Source organism: Arvicola amphibius, chromosome 3 (assembly GCF_903992535.2).
Source record: "Arvicola amphibius chromosome 3, mArvAmp1.2, whole genome shotgun sequence".
NCBI classification, from domain to species: domain Eukaryota; kingdom Metazoa; phylum Chordata; class Mammalia; order Rodentia; family Cricetidae; genus Arvicola; species Arvicola amphibius.
In genome coordinates this window covers 173,651,957-173,671,555 of record NC_052049.1, presented here as the reverse complement: position 1 = coordinate 173,671,555, position 19,599 = coordinate 173,651,957, and positions in this window count along the sequence as shown.

Sequence of the window (19,599 nt, the reverse complement as noted above, 5' to 3'; positions counted from 1 at the left end):
GATGACTGTGCCTTGTTTAGCTTTGGCCTCCAAACCTTGGGTATCGGGGCCAAAGTGCTTTACCGCAAGGATGGTTGTGGGATTTTCTTGGTACATTGTGGGTGTTTCTGTTGCCTTGAGGGCAGACAGGGAAGGTCCTGTACCCTGCTGGGTCAAGCAGAGATACGGCAGTCAGCAAAGGAAAGATGACAGGATTTTAGTCACTCTTGGTGACTCCACCCACTGGAGATGGAGCCATCAGGAGCATCCTCTTCTCACCAGTTCTCTCAGGGCCATGGCAGCCAGTGGCTCCACTCTGGAAAAGCCAGACTCACATGCCCTATCCTCCTCTTTCTCCTAATGCCAGGGAGTCCTTTGGGGACAATGCAGGAGGATGCGGTACAAATGGTGCCACCCAGGCTGTGCAGGGTCTATAGGCCCTGAGGTCTTGAGGCCAGATCCTGGGAGAGCAGTCTGTCCCCTGCTAGAGCAGGGGGAGAAACTATGGTCTTGCCTCACAGTCGGATGATTTGTGTAACTTCCTATGGCTTATTCCTCGTGGCTTATTCAGCTGCCTTATTAAAATGTGTCCCCAGCTACAAGAAGTACACCCTTTCCTGCAGGCCTGCTTCCATGGACTTTGGGCATCTGTTCCCAATCTCTGTTCTAAACTTTAACTGGATCCTCAGTACCTGAGCATGGTCTCTGTCTTGCAGAGTGCTGTTTGAAGAGGTGGGGGAGGACATCTCTGAGAAAAGCCCCAGGACACCCCTCCCTGGCCCCATAAGTAAGCTTCTATCAGGGTAAAGGGTTTCACCACCGATGGGCCTGAGAACTGCTGGGCCGAGGTGGGAAACCCTCAGTCTCTGCAGCCCAGCCCTATCTTTCCCCATCCACCTTCAGATTCTTTACTGCCCTGGACCTCAACTACTCTGCGGTACCCTCCTCCAAACACTTCCCCTGTCCCCAGTAATGCATCCTTCTGGAGTTCCTTTGCCCATCACTGCCAATCCAGGTCATACCTGCTAAATCCTAACACACTTGCCTGACTTTGTGCCTTCCCCTACCCACATCTCTGTCAGTGCCCTACCCATATATCTGGCCCCTGAATTCGGAAACTTTCCAGTCTCTTTCTGGGAGCCTCTGTGAGACTGGCATATGCAGGTTTAGTGAAAGTCCACCAATAAACTGACCCCATATCCATTTTCTAGACTTGAGGCTAGAACTTCCTGAATGGCCCACATCTGACCTGACAATAGCACTCACGTATTCTAGTCAGTAGGGAGAGGAAACTGTGAGCTCTGGCTTCTTGCCTGAGCCAGGCAGCTATTCAAGTTGAGCCATAATCTCTTTGAGGGTTTCAATGCACCTGATCCCCGCCCCACAGCATGCCAGGAGAACAGGCTGTTCTTGGCGGCAGCAGGCGCAGGCGCCAGGCTTCCTGGAGCTCTAGGCCTTAAGCAGTCAAGGTGGTGGCTAGGATGGTGGCCTGATCTCTCTTTGTGAACTCTGTGCCCTGAACAAGACCCTGGGTTTGAGACAAAACAAAGCAACTCTATAGGCAAGATAGGCAATATAATGGTGATTAAAGACACCTATGTCCTCTTTCCCCAACCCATGACTATTGCCTTATATGGTACAAAGGACATTGCCAGATATAAATAAAGATTATATGTGTGTATGCCTGTGTGTGGTGTGTATGTGTTCACATAAGCATGCAGGTGTGAATACATGCATGGGGGAGTAAAGGCCTCAATCACCACCATGTTTTGAGACAGGGCCTTTCCCTGATCTGGATCTCATGGATTACACAAATCCCAGGACTCCTGCCTCCATCCTCCCACGCTGGGGTTTCAGATGTGTGCAGCCACGCCTAGCTCTTGCATGGGAGTTTGTACAGGGATTTCAGATGTGTGCAGCCATGCCTAGCTCTTGCATGGGAGTTTGTGCAGGGGTTTCAGATGTGTGCAGCCACGCCTAGCTCTTGCATGGGAGTTTGTGCAGGGGTTTCAGATGTGTGCGCCCATGCCTAGCTCTTGCAAAGGAGTTTGTGCAGCAGGTAGTTTACCAACAGATCTTTCTTCCAAGACCTGTGGCTGAAGATCTGGAGGAGGGAAAGTTGTCCTGAGTTGTTCAGGTAAACACATGATTCACAGGGGTCTACAGAAAGGAGACGGGTGTCAAAAGTGAGCAGAAGCAGAGGTCAGTGTTGTGTGATAGTAGGAGGAACCAGCCAAGAGCTAAGGAATGCAAACAGCTTCTTCCCTAGGGCCCCAGGGAAGAATGCAACCCTACCCACATCTTCACTAAGCACAGTGGAATTGATTTGGGATTTCTAACCTCTAGAATTATACAGTGTAGTTGTGTGTATTAAGTTACAAATCTATGATAATCTTTTACAGCAACTACAGAAAACTAATACAGATCTTGATACTCCATGGAGCTTGGTTAGTCACTTTGTATTCTTTTTTAAAATGTTTTTTTAAATTACATTCATTTACTTATTGTGTGTGTATATGTGTGTCCATCCATGCCACCGCATGCTAGTGGATGTCAGAGGGAAACTTGTAGGAGTCGGTTTCCACTGTGTGTGTCCTGGGGCTTAAACTCCATTCTTCAGGCTTGGCCTTGAGTACCTTTACCCAGAATTATCCTGGCCAGCCTATCACTTAATTTATATTCTTGTGACAAAATCTCTTACAAGGAAGAAAGATTAGTTTGGTTCATTGTTTCAGCTCAGGATTGGCAAGCTCTGCTGGGCACGTGACAAAGCAGAGAGATGGTGGAGGAGAGCGCCTCACCTCAGAAAAGGGTCCCGAGACAGTACCTGACACACCTGGGACGAGGAGCCTCAGGTGAAGCATTGTCTCGTCAGACTGGCCCGTTTTCACATCTGTGGGCTAGTTTCTTAATGCTAATTTATGCTGGAGGACCTGCCCACTGTGGGAATTACCATCCCTAGGCAGGTGGGCCTGGGCTGTGTTAGAAAGTGAGCCTGGGAGCCAGCCAGTCAGCAGTGTTCCTCCTCGGTCTGTGTGTCACTTCCTGCCCCCAGGTTCTCAGTGCTTGAGTTCCTCAGTTACAGACCTCACTGGTCTGTAACCTGTGAGCTGAAATAAACCTAGCCCTCCACAGCTGGAAGGGGGAGGTTTTGGTCGGTGTTTTTATCACAGCAACTGGAACCAAATGAGAGCACACACTTTTCTATAGGACTCAGTTTCTTACTGCCTCCCACTAGGAACAGCCTCTTAAAGCTCCCACCGCATCTCAGCCACGCCGCCAGCCGGGGACCCGGGCTCCAGCACAGAAGTCTGTGAAGACAATCCAGGCCCACACTATAACAGTTCCACGATGGCAAACACTTAAAAATGGAAGTATTTCTGGAATTGGAATGTGGAAATGAGCAGAGGCTGGAAGAGTTTGGAGACACACGATACATTGCCTTGGACACCTCTCCTCAGAGGGGATGTGGCCAGAGTGGGTGGTGGTGAGCCCCCCTCAGTCCGCCAGCCTGGAGTGTGCAACACTTTATGGTCTTTAGAGAGAGTGGGCTGTCTTTCAGAACAGAGCGGCTGGCCGAGACCCTAGGAGCAATGGGGAGAGTGGACTGGGATTAGAGAGAGTGCAAGGTTGGCCTCCTTGAACTATTTTTATTATGTGAGGTCTACCCAGGTCCTGGTCCTGGATTCCCGTGGAGTCATGTGGTTGGCTTAGCAGCCCTGGAGTGGGAGGAAGGCCCACACTGTATGCATGTCATGCCTGTGAACTGAGTACAGCAACCTGTGTCTAGAAGAAAGCCTGCCCCCTCCGTGTCAGTGGATAGCTGAGCTCTTGCCAATCACCAGGTAGTCCTCAGTCACCATTCTATCCTGGAATTGGATCTGGTTGTCCCTGAGGATCTTAGTGTTCTGGTTCTCAAAGCTGGAGTCGCCAGCTATTACAGCTCTGGCCAGTGTGAGGCTGCAACTACTCTGGATGAGGGACAAGGAACTGTGGAGAAGTTATCCTACCTGGACAAGGCACAGCCCTCCTGAAGCTACAGTCCTAACCCAGGGTCACGTGGAGAGCTTCTGGAACCCCAGTGGGCTTAGGAGAAGCTGAGGGCAGATAATAGTTCAGATACCTGGAATAGTTCAGATGCCTGGGATTAAGGGGGAGCTGGGACACGAATCCCATGGATATACTTTGTATGAAGCCTAGAGGATATGCTACTGTAACAAGACTTATATTTAACTCCTGATTTTCCCTCTTCCCAAGCAGAAGTCTGCACAGCAGGCTGGAAGAGGACGAGGCTGCCACTGATGCCTGTCTGACTGTCAGCGACACTGGAATTGTCATAGCTAGGTCCTGAACTGTCTTACAGAGCTCAGAGCTGAGATCCACCTGTCAGAACAGGAGCAGAAGTTGCCAGAACTGTCCCACAGGGCTTCCCACAGCCACAGCAGCTGCCTTAATCCTGGCACACATAATGCAGAGTCAGTATCCAGTCTCCCAAGCCAGACTCCAGAGGGACTCGGGTTCACATAGCACTTGCCTCCTGACTCCTAGCTCAGGGCTTCCAGCCTCTGTTGTCTCCAAAGTCCTGTCTGTGGTCAATAAATGGTGCTTATATGTGGCTCTAGATAGCTCAGTGGTTCTCAACCTGTGGGTCGTGACCCCTTGGTCTTTCGAACGATCCTTTCACAGGAGGCTCCTGAGAGCATCTGGAGACACAGATATTTATAACAGATCAGATCAGTAGCAGTATTGCAGTTATGAAGTAACAATGAAGATAACTTTATGGCTGGGGTCACCACAGCATGAGGAACTGCATTAAAGGGTCGCAGTATTAGGAAGGTTGAGAACCACTGAGAGCTCTTATAACTAGGGACTCTAGTGTATAAAACCCTTTGGGCTAAGTTCGTGGACCAGCATGAGCTGCATTAGCTCAACTGTATATGGACACCCACATCGTGGCCGCACCTGAAGCCCTGGCAGTTGTGAGGTGAGTAACTTTTCTTCGGTTGAGTAAGTGAGCGCTACCACCCCTGATGGAACTCCCTGTGCATCTACCCTGACTCTCTTGAGCCTCCTGAGGTACTGGTTGTGGTAAAACACCTTGATCAAAGTCAACTGGGGAGGAAAGGGTTTATGTCAGCTTACACTTTCACTTCCTAGACCATCATTGAAGGAAGGGCAGGGCAAGAACTTAAAATGGGACAGGAACCTGGAAGCAGGAGCCAATGTGAGTCATGGGGGAAGACTGCTCACTGGCTTGTCCCACATCTTGCTCGGCCATCATTCTTCTCACACCCACAACCACCAGCCCTGGGGAGGCACTGCCCGCAGTGATCTGGGCCTTCTCACACTGTCAATCAAGAAAATACACCACAGGCTTGCCCACAGGCCAATCTTGTGGGGGCATTTTCTCAATTGAGGTTCTTTCTTCTCAGTTGACTCTGGCTTGTGTCAAGTTGACATAAAACTACCCAGCACAGGTTTCTAAATGGCCGCCGGGCACCTTTGGGCTTACAGTCAGGAATGAAGTGGAACAATTTTTTTTTTTGTTTTTGTTTTTGTTTTTCGAGACAGGGTTTCTCTGTAGCTTTGGAGCCTGTCCTGGAACTAGCTCTTGTAGACCAGGCTGGTCTCGAACTCACAGAGATCCGCCTGCCTCTGCCTCCCGAGTGCTGGGATTAAAGGCATGCGCCACCACCGCCCGGCTGAAGTGGAACAATTTTTATCCCCAAGGTCCTCTTCTTTTTCCAGAGAGCCTCCTACCAGTCTTGTAGGCAGTCAGTAAAAGCTAGTCTTATAGTTCAGAGAGTGAGACAAACAAAAGGTTACCTTAGTCTTGCTGGGAGACTGAACTGAGCTAACCTGAGCTAACTTTCTCCAGGGCCCAGCTGGAACAACTTGGAGAAGCTCTGACCAGGTATCCCCTTTCCCAGGGCCTGGGTCTCCCCAGGATTTCTGCTTCTCAGAAAAGAGGCAGCCATCGAAGTGACCCTGTTCTCTCAGTTCTGCTCCAAGGACTGCATCTGGAAGAACAGACAGGCCAGATGTGCCCGTTCTGGGTCCCAGCAGCAGGTGCCATTGTTGGGGCTCAATATGCCTACAGAGGTCCCTGTATAGGTGAAGTTAAGGCCCAGTAGGACAGGGGGCAGGACAGTTCTTTTGGGGATCCCAGTAGCCACCACTTCCTCCGCCCACCAAAGGCTCTTATCTCATCTTGCTTTCCAGAAACAGTATCACTTGCTAGAATAGGTTTAAGTCCCTCTGTCCTTCCTGGAAGTCAGTGAGAAGCTGAGTTTTGTGAGTATACAGAGCAGATTCAGGCTAGTGCTGCCTGAGCCTTTTGCCTGGTCACTGACCTTGTAGCTAAGTGTCTAGTGTCCACCTAGGCGCTGGACCCCAAAGAGCTGATCTGCATTATTAGCTATAAATCTCAGGAAACCCTCCAGGCCTGAGAACACCCCAGATGAGGCTTCCACAGCAAGCTGGGGGAGAGGATGAGGCCACCCCAATGTCCGTCTGACCATCAGAGATGGGTGGAGATGGATCTTGGGGTGCACCCTGCAGAGCTCAGCGCTGAGGTCCACTTCTCAGAGCAGGGGCAGAGGTTGCCAGGGCCATCTCCACAGAGCTTTTCAGAAAGGCAGAAGCTCGATGAGCTTCTCTCCAAAGGGACATACAGGTCAGAGCCAGGACCTCAGTCTCCCAAGTCCTACTAGGTGGTAGGCTCCCGAAAGACAACTCACACCCAAGCAGAAGGGCTAGAAAACCCCGGACTTGAAGGGTGCACACCAGGATAAGAGCATCGGATTATCCTAATCAGCCTTCATGCTGGCCTGTAAGGTGGAAGCTGTGAGGCCCTCATTTTACAGATAAGAAACCTGAACACAACCTAAAGATATGGCAGGCACTGGGGAGAGCCTGGGGAAATGCCCAGGGGCTGGAAAGCACATGAGCAGGGCTGTGTGGTGCCAAGTGAGTGGGAGTGCAATGGCCTGGCTGGGCTCTAAATGCGCAACTAGGGATCAGGGCTAACTCATCTATTACTTGGTTTTGTATATTATGAGTGTTTTGACTGCATCTTTGCTTATGTATCCAGTGCATGCCTGGTACCCATGAAGGCAAGAAGAGGGCATCAAATCCCCTAGGACTAGAGTTACAGACGATCGTTAGCTGTCATGTGGATGGTAGGAATTGAATTTGGATCCTCTGGAAGAATAGCTAATATGTTTAACCACAAAGCCATCTCTCTAGCACTGGATGAGGGGCCTAAAAGCAAGTTTTTTTAGCTGAGTTACAGGGTCATCATGTAGGCATTGAAGTGCTCTTCCATGGTCACAGAAAAAAGGGGTTCAGGCAAGTGCTGCAATTGTCCAGTCTGGAGGTGGCTGGAGCTTCAGTGGAGGCAAAAGACATTCTGAATCAATTGACTCACAGATATTACTGAGAAGCTGAATGGGGATGTGGATGGAGTGGTCAGAACCATGATGTGTGGTTCATGGTTCTGATTGACACCAGAGGAGCTTGGGACGGACTGCTCTGAGCTGGAGAGTGGGATTTGGAAACAGTGAGTCTAAGAGTAAAGGATACTCTTAGAACATCCTAGAGGCAGTATTGGACATCCAGAGATCCAGATGTGACCACATGGAAGAACAGCATCCAATTGTGAAGATGCTTCCAGGCCTTGGGGCTGGCAACAACAGTAACAACATCTGCCATGTATAAGCGGTGATGAGCGCCACAGACCTTTGGTCATAAGTCAGACAACAGCACATCAGGGATGCCTGCCTGGCCCCTGTCAGGATAAAAGAGTGAGGCCTTACTTGTCCAAAGTCACACAGCAAGTGCCCTTGCTGGGGTTTGTACCTAGTCCTCTAACATCTGGGCAGGAGAGAAAGTGAGCAGGCCACAGAGGACACCTGCATCCCGGGGCCTTACCTCACAGGTTTGGCAGCTGGTTAGAGGCCCAGAGCCAACACAGGTCCCTAGGCAAAGGGGAAAATGGCCAAAGCAAACAGCACCAGACTCTGGTGAGCTTCCTCTTGGCTACCCAGCTTTCACATCCTGCTGCAGAGGAACCAGACAAGAAGCCCTGGGTTTTGCGGAGGAGGCAGGACAAGTAACGGGTGCTGAGATAGGACTCCTGTACTCTGGATGTGAGGTGGGGCTGACAGACACCATGCTCTGCCTCTTGACTGGCAGGTGAGTTAAGGAGGTAAGTCCCCATCACATTGGGAGGAAGAATCATTTCAGGTCCCAAGGTCTCACTATGCAGCCCTGGTTGGCCTGGAACTTGCTGCATAGCCCAGGCTGACCTCAGATTCAGCAGAGGTCTGCTTGCTTCTGATTCTTGATTGATGGGACTAAAGGCGTGTGCCACCGTTCCTGGCAAAACTCTCCTTCACTTTATCCCTTACAGCTGTTTATTCCTCCAAACTCAGTGTCTCATGACATTCAAGTACTTTTGTAAAAGTTAAAAGCAGCATTTTAATAACAAAATGTTTAAAAGTTGAAATTATTTCTTAGCATAAAGTCCATCAAGGTAAACAGCAAAAACAAAACAAATAAACAAAAAACCCACAAATGCCTGTACCAGGGCCTAGGATGGGAATTGTTTTTTATGTTAAAGATGTATTTATTTTTATTTTATATGTATAAGTGTTTTGCCTATATGTATATCTGTGCATCACAGACATGCAGGATTGATAGAACCCAGAAGGGAGGCTTCAGAGCTCCTGGAACTGGAGTTACAGGCAGCTGGATATGGGCGCTAGGGTTCAAGCTCCAGTCCTCTGCAAGAGCTGAAGTTACACTGACTGAGGTGGGTGCTGGGAACCAAACCCGGGGCCTCTGGACGAGCAGCCAGTGCTCTTGACTGCTGAGCCATCTCTCCAGCCCCAGGGATTAGAATCTTATGGTGGTCTAAGCTTCCACTTTCTTTCAGTGTTGGATTTTCATCAGACAGGACCGAGGGACTCGTCTCACAGGTAAGTGGTGAGGAACAGTGGTGTGCTGCTCAGCCTCCCTGACAGTCTCTGACTGCCACAGAAGGCTCAGCTCAGATCATGGGGAAGATTCTCACGTGTGATAATTGTGGGCTGTGCTTGTTTGAGTCTGTGGTGTTTAGATATAATCATCATTATTAAATATTTGTATGTGAGTGTGTGTGCGCGCGCCACGGTGGACTTGTAGAGATCAGAGGACAATTTCGTGGAGCCCATTCTCTCATTCCACCTTCACATGAGTTCCAGGGATTGAACCCAGGTCACCATGAGTGTTTTACTCTCTGAGTCATATCACTGTTCCTAAAATTGTGTATTTATTTTTTTAATTACTTTTTTTAGTTAGCATACAAAGTAATGAGTTTTCATTGTTATATTTTTGTATATGTGTGTTTATACATTTTTTTTCTTTTTGGGGGGCAGGCATTACAGGGTTTCTCCATGTAGCTCTGGCTGTCCTGGAACTCAGAGATCCACCTGCCTCTGCCTCCTCTATGCTGACACTTAAGGAGTGAGCCACCATGCCTGGCTACATTGTATCTTGTTTTTATTCATTCCCCACCCTCTCCCTCTTTTGTTTGTCCTTTTCCTCCCCAATGTTCCCCTCTCTTTTCCTGTCATATATGAGTGTGTATTGGGCATAGATTCTGCATATAAGAGAAAACATTTGATATTTTGCCTTGCCCCTCATTATCCTCTTCTTCCCCTTACATAGTCCCTCTTCTGTGTCCTTCTGCGCCGTGTGTGTGTGTGTGTGTGTGTGTGTGTGTGTGTGTGTGTGTATTCTGCTTATGAGAAAAAACTCTGGACATGTGTCTAAGTCTGGTTTATTTCTCTTAGCATGATGACCTTTGTTCCATCCATTTCCCTACACTGTATTTTTCAATATGAAAAAAAGAAAAGGGGGGTGAGAAAAAAGAGAAGAAAAGAGGGAGAGAGAAAAAGAGAAAGGAAAGAAAATTAGAAGAGTGTCAACAAGGTGGCGATGCAGGTATTTGCTGCCTGATAATCTGTCACCTGTGAAAGGGAAAAATGCATATGACATTCACATGAGCACCATGGCATTCACATACATGATGTGTGTGTACAAACACATACACACAGCAAATAAATGTTAAAAGTTTTTACATTAGAAGGGGGGAGAGAAGGAGGAAGAAGGAACTTGTGGGAGGGGCATGAGACATCAGGTTTTTTTTCCTGTGCTGTTATGTTCCTGAAGCCTCAGACCATCCACTTCTCGTGTCCTGGAGGCATCTTCTCCCACCCAGCATCTGTCACAGCAACTGCATCTGGGGCACGTGTTTCTGAAAGGCCCCTGGAGTACAGAGCCCCGGCCTGGCTACACAGTACACGTGCCAGGCAGGGTTCTAAGGCAGTGAAAAGAAGGCCCAAACAGGAGGCGTGGTCTAGGGGCTTCCCCAGGCTTGATCGTGTCTTTAAGGTGGGCAGACTGGGGAACCCAGGGCCCCACAAAGTCTCAGGTTTCTCTGGCTCTGAGTACCTTCATTTCTGAGAACTGGCTGTGCTTTGGAAAGAGAGAAATGAGAAGCAAACCCTTTTGGGCCCCAGCATTACCCCCCCTTTTCAATCTTCTTCCGCTGAGTCACAGTCAAGAGCCAGGCATCTCAGCCTCCCTAGGGCCACTGGCTGGGGCAGAATTCAGGGTCAGGTGAGGACATAGCATCTGAGACAAGCTCTCTTTCCTGCCAGTATCCTCTGTGAGTGGTTCTGGGGCAGCTGAGGGCTGAGAGCACCTCAGCTTAGGGGAGGGGGAGCTAAGACGCTTTATGTCCTGTCCTTTCTGTTTCCTTGTCACATGTTTGCCCCTCAAGCTTTTACTAAGTGTCAACTGTATGTGTGCTGGATACAGGACGGTAGGTGGCCCTTAGGTTCCTTGTCTTTAGAGAGCTCATGGATGGAGACACAGATTCCTCATGATTGTCCTCCAGTGAAGAACTCTGGGTCTTTAGGATTTCTCTTGTCAGCAACAGGGACTCACACAGGTTTTTCCCTCCAGGGAAAGCTGGCCATATTATAATGCTTATCAGAAAACTGTATATATACCTCTGCACAGGAATGTACATGCACATGCATAAGCATGGGTGTGGCACTTGAACGCCAGCTGCAATTCATGATCTTAGGTGTCCTTAGAGAACCTCCGTTGGGTGGAAACTGGGTCAGAGCTCTCTCTCTCTCTCTCTCTCTCTCTGTGTGTGTGTGTGTGTGTGCGTGTGTGTGTGTGTGTACGCGCACATGTGAGCATGTTATCGGAGGCCCAACCACTACTTCTGTGTCCTGGTAGCCTTTGAAGCCCCAGCACATCACCTCCTTTCATGGAAAAGAAAGTTGAAACTGAGGGTTGGTCCCCTTTCTTGGCTTACCTGGTGTCACACAGTGTTTTTGGGGGATAGGTCTGAGAGGGTGACTACCCAGATCTCTGATATTTTTGGAGCCCAGCTGAGGACCAACCTCAGATCCTTCAAAGCTTCAGTGGCTTCTCCAGGACTTCCTGCTCTCTATACCTTTGCTAGGACTGTCCTGGCTAGTGTCCTGGATCTGTGCTCTCTCTCCTGAGTGAACCAGCCTCCCATTCTGTTGAAATGCTCCCCACCTTGCTCATCCTCTGGGATGTTCCTGTGACTCAAGACTCCTTCCTTCTAGCCTTTGTCCCCTTTATGTCCACCCACTAAGGCTAAAATTGGCCCATGTACCACTTTTTCCTGTCCTTTATATAAGAATTGTGTTGGGTTGGGGTAGATAGCTCAGTGAGCAAAATGCTTGCTATGCAGGCGTGAGGACTGGATCAATATATAAAAGACAAGCGTGGCTGTGCCCATTTATAATCCCAATGGCTGGGGAGGTGGAGACAGGAGGATTCCTGGAACTCACTGATCAGCTAGTCTAGCCTACTTGAGTTCCAGACCAGTGAGAGACGCTAATTCGGAAGAGGAGAGTGCCTGAGGAATGACTCCCAAAGTTGACTCTGGTCTCCACATGCATGTTTATACACACACACACACACACACACACACACACACACGATGAAAACTGAGTTTTTTATCCACTGTGTAAGCAAATGAGTTAGCCTACCATGTTCTCAAAGATGCTGGCAGGAGGCATAAAGCTTCTGGTTTGGAAACAAAAGAGGGATCACCTTTTATTTTACTGGGAACAAGGGCTATCGGTGCTCACTGACCCCATAAAGGTGCAGAAGTGGAAAAGAACTGTGGAGCTTAGTCTTCTAACTTCCTGCTGGGGCTCCTTAGCATCACTTCCAAAAAAGCTACATGCATTAGGGTCCTTGTCTCAGTGTGGTGGGGGATGCAGGAAAGACATGCCTAGGAGGAGGCTTTGCCTCCTGGCCACTGTTCTGTGTCCCCAGGAGGGCTGCAGAGGACATTTTAAACATTGTGTCACTTTAATTTTGAAATATTTGATCTGTCTAAGAATTTATGGTGAGGGGAACAAATTATTCTGGTATTACTTGTTGGAAATTCCACCTGGTCAGTTACCATTCTCTCCTAACCTGCCTGAAACCTGTCGCTTGAAGTACAGTCAAAACCTATAAAAATAGATTTCTGATAGATTTGCAGATTGCAGGGGCATTACCAGTACCAGGGACTGGATGCCCTGGGCCTGGTGCAGTGAGACATCCTATAATCCACTCCCATGGTAACAGTTTCCCCAGAGAAACACAGGCAGGGTCTGCTCTGAGGCAGCAGAAACTCCCCTGCAGCTGTCATGGACGGTTTGAACTGCATTCTGAGAAGATTCCTTTCTATGAAAATGTTTAAGACGACAATAAAAACTTCAGGACTAAGGGTGGGCCTCACTGGTAGAGCACTGGCCTGGCATATAGGAGACCCTGGGCTCAATCTCAAAAAAAAATTAATTAATTAGATAAGAAAGTAAAATTTTAGTTTTACTAAAACATCCTATCATTTGACATTATTATGTAACGTGTAATTTATTGCTTCAGTTTTTGTTGCTACCATTGCTGTTTTCTGAGATAGCAACAGTATGCCTTGCTTCCCGGAACTCACTCTATAGCCCAGGCTGGCCTTATTTATGCTCATGGCAATCCTCTTGCCTCAGCCTCCTACGTTATTTCCTTTTAATTAACTAATTATTAATTTCACATGTTTTTACATGTGCGTGGGGGCCCACATGTGGGTGGATATCCACACATATGGATGCCAGTGCCTGTGGGGTCTTCGTTGGTTTCTCTGCCTTGTTCTTTGAGGCTCTGAGACTCTCCTGTCTCTACCCTCCTAACACGGGACAGGACTCACAGGCAGGTCACTTCGCCCCGTGGGCACGTCAGTGGGTGCTGAGCTCATGGAACTGCAGTCTTAGGTACTTTCCCTGCTGAGTCACCGTCCCAACCTGTTACTTCACTTCTAATAACCTTAAAGAGAAAAAGCAAAACTATTTATGTGTATGTGTGTGAGTGCCTGCGTGCATCTGTGGGCACTGTGTGTGCTCCACAGAGGCCAGAAGAGGGCATCCCTGGAACTGGAGTTCCAAGTGGCTGTGAGTATACATGTGGATACTGGGAACTGAACCTGGGTCCTCTAAAGACCAGGACGTGCTCTTAACTGCTGAATCATCTTCCCAGCCACAATGGCATTTCTTTTGAAATTACTTTTTGGGGTTAGGGATGTAGCTCACTTGGTGGAATGTTTGTCAAGTATGTCTGTTTGATACCCAGGACTGTATAAAGCCATGCGTGGTGGCACATGCCTATAATACTCCCAACATGCGGGAGATGGGGCAGGAGAATCAGAAGTGTAAGGCCCTGTCTAAATTAAACAAACAAACAAACACATAAATTAATAAATAAATATTGATTCTATGCTTAAAATACTTTCAATTTTGGTATTTTTCTTTTTTTAAAAGTAATTATTTATTTTTACTTTATGTACATTGGTATATGTCTATGTGAAAGTGTCAGATCCCCTGGAACTGGATGGAGTTACAGACAGTTGTGAGCTGCCATGTGAGTGCTGGGAATTGAACTCGGGTCCCCTGGAAGAACAGCCAGTGCTCTTAACTGCTGAGCCATCTTTCCAGCACCTATATTTTTCATTTAACCTAACTTTTTTTTTTGGTTTTTTGAGATAGGATTTCTCTGTAGCAGCTTTGGAGCCTGTCCTGGAACTAGTTCTTGTAGATTAGGCTGGCTTCAAACTCACAGAGATCCACCTGCCTCTGCCTCCTGAATGCTGGGATTAAAGATGTGTGCCACCACCACCCGACTTTACTTTTTTTATACCATTTGGTTATATTATGGGTTGTTTGTCCATTTGTTTATTTTGCTTTTTTTTTTTTTTGAGACAGGATTTCTCTGTGTAGCCCTGGCTGCCCTGAAACTAGCTCTGTAGACCAGCTGGACCGAATTCACAGAGATCCGCCTGCCTCTGTCTCCTGAGTGCTGGGATTAAAGGTGTGGGCCACTATTGCCTAGTATACTATGTTGTTTTAACCTTGCAAACTATCACTGTCAAAAACAGTAATTACATGCAAATCTTGTAATAACTGATCATATATATATGATTATAATAACATGATCATGTTTTCTAGAATAAAAACAAGAACAACTACAGGGTAAATAGAGAATGCATTGTGAGTTAAGCAAATCTCTGTTTTCTTACTTAAACCTCAGACCTATCAGAGAACACCTAGACACGAATAATTATCATGAAGTTCAAAAACCCTTGATATTGCCTGACTTTCAGACTTATAAAAGCTTTCCATTGATAGATATTTTTATTGCTATGCAAACATGTTTGTTAAGTAAGAGGCTAGCACATTTTTATTAGCAGTTTGTAGTTTATGATTTTTCAATATTTAGATTTGTATATTAGGACCGCTGCATGTCCCTCTGCCCAGAGCACAGCATACTCCAGGGCCTGTGGTACAGAGGGAAGGAGGGAGGTGTGTGTGCAAGTGCTTCCTGCTGCAAAGGGAACCCGAGCAAGTGCTCTTGGGCTCCTGATGAAGGGGAAGCTGAAGAGGTGGCACGGGGCCCAGAGAGCAGATCTCAGAGAAGAATGAAGTGATCCGATTTATAATTTATTTAGGATGCCTTACGGGGATTCCGTAAGGCAGATGATGGCACTGCCCTCACTTTACGGGCTGGGGGTGGGAACTTGCGGGAGGGGTGAGACTGAGTTTCAAGGATGTCCAGACTTGATGGTGATCTGGCCCTAGAACCACCTAGCAAGTCCAGCAGCTTTGCCACCCACATGGAGATGGCCTCAGGTCAGGTTCTCCATAGCAAGCTCTCTCTGGCCATGGCCAGCCTGCCCAGGGACAGGAAGCAGGGCTCCAAGTGGCAGAGAATGTAGCACTCCCGCTTTTGTCTGCTGCACTAGGCGCCCAGTAGCTCCAAGGTGAGGGCACAATGGGGAACTGTGTCCTGGGCCATCTGCACTGCCTTTTTACAAGGGTTTGGGGATCTCTTCCTTATAGACCACCTCATAGCTGCCCAGCGCCTCCCCTGGCCTTTAATCCCAGGACCAGCCCTGGGGGGGGGGGACATGGTTTTCTCTGAAACATACTCATGGGTAGGTTACAGGTTGGTGCTGGGGTGGGGAAGCAGAGTGATGTGTAGATGTGAGTGGAGAGGCAGTTAGTTCCCTGTTCACAACTGAAAACCGAGGTACCAGAAAGCAGGTGCTCACTCAAGGCTGCCCAGAGATGCCAGGAGAGCCTTGGATGGTTTGACCCTGAAGCTGGGCCTGCTCTAAGGTGCAGATATCTAAAGTTCAGGCCAACGCCGACCTGGAGGCTGCCTCAGCAAAACCTGGTATTGCTGACCTTGCCTTGAAGGCCTTCTTTCTCTTACATTCCTCTTTCCTCTGATCTGGCCGTGTACTCATGTCTGACACCCTCCTTTACCTGTGCACATGCACCCCTTTTTTCTTCTGTCCACGCCTATCTCTAGTTGTTCACTGTGCTCCAGATTGGACACTAGATACCCTAGAGGCCACACCAGACCTGAGCCTTTCCTAGGAGAGCCCTTTGTGTGATGACGGAATTGAAGGGAATAACTTCAGTCAAGGAGGGCTTCCTGGAGGTGGGGACCTAGGCTGAAGCTTTGACTTTGACAGAGTGTCTCCTCCCCAGGCCACTGGCTGTCCTCTGAGTCTTTCCCTTGAATGGCCGTCAGGTTCCAAGAAGTGTCCCCTGTCTCTGCACTGCTGGTTCCAGGAACCACAGCTCCTGGCAGCATTTGCTTGGCATTCTTTCTTAGAGCCTACTTAGGTTTCTAGAATCTGAGGACAGGGAGAGTTGGAGGTGGAGAACGGAAAGAGATAAATGACTCTCGACAGAGAAGACCCTCATGAACTAGACATTGGGAGGTGGCCCTGGACTGCCAGGCAGGAGGGGATAAACACACAAGGTTGGGCCTAGGAGGTCAATGAAGTGAAACATGCTATCTCCTGGTCTGCCATGTGACCAGGCCCTGGAGTTCTCCCTACACAAAAGGAAAATGATTTCCTGGGGGGGTCTGTCACTTCCTCCAGCTTTCCATACTCCATTTGACATCCCACTAGCCTGGTCCCTAGCATTCTGTCCCACAGAGAATTGGCCCTCAGAGGAGGCCTTCATCAGAAAACATCCAGAGGGACAGGCCAGGGGACAGTATGGCAAGTTCTCAACAGTGTAGGGGATGGGAGCAGGAATTTCAAGGGCCTGGAGAGAACATGACACCTTCACTGTGAATCTTTTTATGATGTCTCTTTGTCTTCTTGGAACTGAGTAAGTCACCCCCCCTCCCCATGTCCCCCAGCAAGTTGGGTGACTGACTGGGGTCAGGGAGAGACAGGCCCTGATGGGTGTGCAGAGGCAGTCCAAATTCCCTCAAGGTCAGTTGGGCCTCTCCTCTGGGTGTCTTCCACCCACTCCACCTCTGAGCTGGCACCGGGCCTGCCCACTCGCCTGGGACCTGCCCGAGCACATTGAGCAACCAGTTCCTGAGAAGCATGGAAAGCTGTTTGGTTTAAAATTAACTCCCCCGCGCACCCTCCTGCCCGCCCTCCTCAGAGTTCTTGGAAGAGGCGCTCTGCTCTTCCTGGGAAGAGGCCTCTAGCCACAGCTGCTGTGGTTCTGGTGAAAACACCTCACCCAGGGTGGGGGCGGAGCTGCCCACACTGTGCCTTCTCTGCCCTCCGCAGGTAAACAGCTGAGACCCAGGAGAGAAACTGGGGACAATCAAGTTGCTGGAAAGGGGGTGCTGGTGTCCCCAAAGCCCACATCTCTCAACCCTGATACTGACTGGCCGACTCCAAGTGAAAAGGTACAGGACCATGCAGACCCAGCCTGGGCACCTTTTGGGTAGGTCACAGAGCAAATGGATCCCACAGACAATAAACCCAGAATTTTGGCCTGTGATGAGAATGTGTGTGTATCTCATGAAATTAAAAACAGCCTGGTCAGAGACACCCAGCTTCACCTGTTAAAGTTGAGGCTACCCTCTCAATGCCAGACTGATGATGGCAAGATCCCAGGGGTACAGGCACCCAAGTGCCAGGGATAACAGTACACCCTCCCAGGAGGTCTCTTCCTGTGCCCTCCCCAACCCCAACTTTTCAGGCTACTATGGGAACCATTTCCGTCTGGATAGGACTTTATGTGTCTGAGCTTTGAGGAAATGTTTCCTGAGGACCTCTCTCTTCTGTGGCTCTTCCTACCAAACTGTCCCCTGAAAGGTGCTGAAGAAAACAAAGGAATGTTGGCTAAGGGGAAAGGTCAGCATACAAGCGAGCACACGCGCGCGCGCACACACACACGCATGAATGCACACACTGATTGCTCAGTGGGAAGGGTAAATGCTTCTTGGGGGAGGCTGAGAGCTGAGAGGCACTTAGAACATAGCCTTGGCCTAACACAGGCTGAAACTGAACTCCCGGATCTCTGGTAGAAAGAGAGCCTACATCTGGTGACAGGAAGTATCTGGTCTGGTTTATTGGTGCTAGGGCTGGGGAAAGTCCCCAGAGCAAGGTTCTGACTCCGGCCCTGGAAAGTGTTTGTTAGATGCTATGCCCCCTTCAACCATACCATCGGGATATCTCTGGGGACAATAAGTTCCTGTGTGGGTGGAACAGTTCTGGAGGGGTTGTAGTAGCCCTAAGACTTCCCAGCCTTCAGAGGCTACTTGCTGTGCCCCGGACGCTGCTTGCTTTGACCAGGCTTGGGTCATGGAAACCATTGTCTTTCTACTGAGCAGGCAGCTTTTGGCCTCCTTCTGCACCCAGCCTGCAGCATCTCCCGCCCAGAAATTAGTATCGACTTCCATGTGCTTGGCTTTTCCCCAAAGTCAGGCCCAGTCACTCTCTACTCACCCTCTGGTCTGCTGTCTGGCCAGAACTGACCCTCCAGGGACCTCCTCTAGCTTTTGTCCCAGACAGGGATCCCAATCCAGCTGCCCTACAGTGACCACTGGGGTGCCCCATAGTTGGCTGGCTGTACTTTCCCACTGAGCCAGAGAGGGGTGGGGAGGCCAAGTGTAAGCCTGCTTCAGATTAAAACTGGTCTAACAGGTTGGTGTGAAAAGGGCTGCTCTGGCCTGCCCAGGCTCCTTTGTAAAGGGATATATCCTCAGCGACCGAAGGACCAGAAGCCTGACACACAGACCCTTAGTGCTGGATAGCACTTGATTTCAGGCCCCAGACCCCTGGCCCTTCACTTCACCACAGACACCTAGGGTAGGAGGGTTTCCATCTGAGAGTGAAGATAGCCCATCATGGCTTCAACTCCATTCTGGCAGGATCTGCTCAGACAGCAAGTTAAATGCTGAACTTAGGTTCAGGGGCCCATAGGACCAAGGGAATGCTGGGTGACTCAGTAATCTTGAATGAAACATCTTAGCAAGACATTAGCCAGGTAGATCTGCTGACAAGAAATACCTGGGTGGCTTTGGTGCCTGCCCCCAACCATTCCAGAGGCACTGAGTCCAGAGAGGGACACCACATAGGCCCGCTCTCAAACCCATCTTCCTGTGGCAGGGCAGAATCTTCCTGGGCCTAGCTCCGGCACTGCCCCCCCCACCCCTCCGGCCAAGCCCTGTTGAATGTCTTTACTCTTCAGAGTTCAAGGCTTTGGCAGGCGAGTCTTCAGAGACAAGGTAGAGTAGTAGTTACACAAATAAGGCCTAGAGTCAAGGCTTGTGGCCCTGAACTAGCCATATTTCTCTCTGAGCCAGCGGTTCCCAACCTTTCTAAATCTGCGACTTCATACAACCTTCCTTCATACAACTCCTCACATCGTGATGACCCCAGCCATACAATCATGTTCGCTACTACTTTCTAACTGTAATTCTGCTACTGTTACGAATCGTAATGTAAATATCTGTGTTTTCTGATCATCTTAGGCGACCCCTGAGAAAGGGTCGCAACTCACTGGTTGAGAACCTCCGCTTTAAGCCGTACTCCTTCAGCTGGAAACGGGGATAACCTCTGTGAGTGTGCAGGGCTGGAGTGAGAATTAGTGGGGATGCCGGGCGGTGGTGGCGCACGCCTTTCATCCCAGCAGAGGCAGAGGGAGGCAGATCTCTATGAGTTTGAGGCTAGTCTGGTCTACAAGAGCTAGTTCCAGGATAGGCTTCCATGCTACAGAG